A 2,743-nucleotide genomic window follows, 5' to 3' on the forward strand; every position below is an offset into this window, starting at 1 on the left:
GGAATTTTTTCAAAACTAGGTTTTTAAATTATTTTTTTTAAAAAACAACCTTATGACCTTCAAATTAATTTCCATTACACTTACATTTCCATTCTCGGAAACATTTTTCAAACCCATCTGTTGGGATGGTTGACAGCACCTCCCTTATCTTCGACTCTTCTACATCCATCAAATCACCATCTTTTCATGTCCCTCTTGATTTTTGGAAACAAAAAGAAGCCTCACAGAGCAAGGTCAGGTAATAAGGTGAGTGGGGCATGCTGATTTGGGACAAAAACTGGCACACTGACATGGTTCAGACTGTTAATTAAGCTAGCTATTTAGAGGTTCTGAAAAGATTGCATAACAGTGTGCGACAAAAAAGACCTCATTTGTGGCAGATGGGGAACTGGTTTTGCCACACAGCAGTGCACCTGCTCATGGAACCATGTCAGTGTGCCCTTGGTATCAGCTCATTTTTTCCCCTCCCTCCACCACCCTTCCTCCCTCATGAACCCTTGATAAAAATTTATAAATTATTATTTTTTCATGTCTTACACTGACCGATGTCTCCCTTCACCCACTTTTTTTGTTGTCCATCCCCCCGGAAGGGGGTTATATGGAGATCATTGTGATTGGTTTCCCCTTTCTCCCCACCCCCACCTTCCCCTTTCTCTCCTGGTATGGCTACTCTTAATATTGGTCTTGAGGGGTTTATCTGTCCTGGATTCCCTGTGTTTGCAGCTCTTATCTGTACCAGTGTACATGCTCTGGTCTAGCCGGATTTGTAAGATAGAATTGGGGTCATGATAGTGGGGGGAGCATTAAAGAACTAGAGGAAAGTCGTATGTTTCATTGGAGCTATACTGCACCCTGATTGGCTTGTCTCCTCCTCACGACCTTTCTGTAAGGGATGTCCAGTTGCCTACAGATGGACTTTGGGTCTCCACATCACACACACCCCCATTCACACAAAAAATGACAATATTTAATATAAAAATAATTGAAGTATTTTACTGCTTTTTCTTAACTTGCCAGTAAAAATGGCAGAGCAAACAGTTTGGTCTCTTTGAAGACCCTAGTTCATCCATGAACATGAAGAGGTGCCCTTCATGGGAAGGACACATTCTAAACGTTCCATGTAATTTCTTTGGCTCTTCCCCGTTCTTCTTCATGCTAAGTAGGTCCTTTTCTAGCCCGTAGCTCCCAATGGGAAGACTGGTTTGTTAGCTTTCTTCTCCATTTGCCATGTCTTGGGCTCTTCCTTGATATCTTTTTTTTTTTTAAATCTTCTTTGCTTTCATTTTTGGACAAGTTGGGTTGATGCTTTGGCACAGCACTGCCATTAATCATCTGCATTCATTCGATGTACTTCGCTGTGAGTCCCTTCTTAGGTAACACAGGGAAGGATTTCTGTTTTAGAAGATATTTGGATTTCATTGGGCTTTGGCTGATGCTCACTAAGCTGCAGATGGTTGTATAAATTAGAATATGTCCTACAAATGAATCCACAACCTCACTTCTTTTTTACTTCTTCAAAAACTGCAGTAAAAGTTTCCCTTCCTCAGACTTACTGAGATAATTCATTAGCAGGCTACAGTCTTCAAAGGATTCAAGAGTACTCAATTTTGGTCTTTGTTGTAGTCATTACAGTTTTCCTGTAATTGGTTGCTATTTGAATTCAAAAAAACAAACCAAACTTACTTCCAGTGAGTTGATGATAACTCATAGCAACCTTATAGGACAGAGTAGAACTGCCCCCTGTGAATTTCTAAGACTGTAACTTTTTACAGGAGTAGAAAGCCCTGTCTTTCTCCCACAGAGTGGCCAATGGTTCTGAACTGCTGACCTTGCAGGTAGCAGCTCAACAAGTAACCCCTACACCTCCAGGGCTCCTGTCTATTTGAATCGAACCTTCTAAGTCAGCGTTATCAAGGGCTCCAAGCGCATCATCATCACATCGCCCATAGAACTTCTCAAAACTCTCATCGTGACAGGTCAGCTGTTCTTTTCTGCTCATGAATGAGGAAGTCATGGAATAGTCTTTTACTCGACTGTTGTTCCCTCTTCCCAGAACAAGTGGATTTCTATAGCTCCATGAAGTTGTCTAGGCAGGCATATTATCTTCATCTGATAGCGGCCCGTCACATCCAGTTCTTATCGTCCACATGTCCCCACTCACTGCCATCTTTAGCCTCAGACTTACGTGTGATGGTGTTTTCAAAATATACCAAATTATAGAACTTTTATTAAAAGAATCAAAATCTGAGACTATTATTTCTCAGCATCCCTCCAACTAGGTCTATACACTTCTGAAGGTGAAGTTACCATCTCTCTAACCCAGTCCTGAAGTATCTGGTGCTCTTCCACATCCAATGTTTTGACATCTTTGCGGGACACAAATTATGTTCCTTTTAAGTGTTCTTTGAGTTTTGGGAACAAAGAGAAATCTGAAGAGGTTATATGGAGTAGGGGTAAAGTTTTCCCACAAAATGGGGGAAAAATCCATGACCTTTTTTCTCACCAATGCGGATTTCCATTTTCTTAAAATCTCCCCACAATAAGCCCCATAATGGTGGTCCTGTAACCTTGGAGAAAATCTCTCAAGATGATCCCTTGTGGGATCCTCCCAAACAGTCACCATAACCTTCTGAACTGACCTATCTGCCTTGAATTTAGCTGGCTTAGCAGCTCTTTTTGAAGCCACTGTTTTGATAAGACTTTTGTTTCAAAGGCACCCTAACAAGAATACGTATGGCTGCGA

General features: G+C 41.3%; 1 pseudogene; it reads right to left on the reverse strand.

Moving 5' to 3' along the window:
- Window positions 1–992: 992 nt before the first annotated feature.
- LOC101645239 lies at window positions 993–2,167 on the reverse strand (annotated as a pseudogene).
- Between the last annotated feature and the right edge of the window lie 576 nt (window positions 2,168–2,743).

Source organism: Echinops telfairi, unplaced genomic scaffold (genome assembly GCF_000313985.2).
Source record: "Echinops telfairi isolate 266 unplaced genomic scaffold, ASM31398v2 ScPeMD7_7475;HRSCAF=8513, whole genome shotgun sequence".
Taxonomy (NCBI): Eukaryota; Metazoa; Chordata; class Mammalia; order Afrosoricida; family Tenrecidae; genus Echinops; species Echinops telfairi.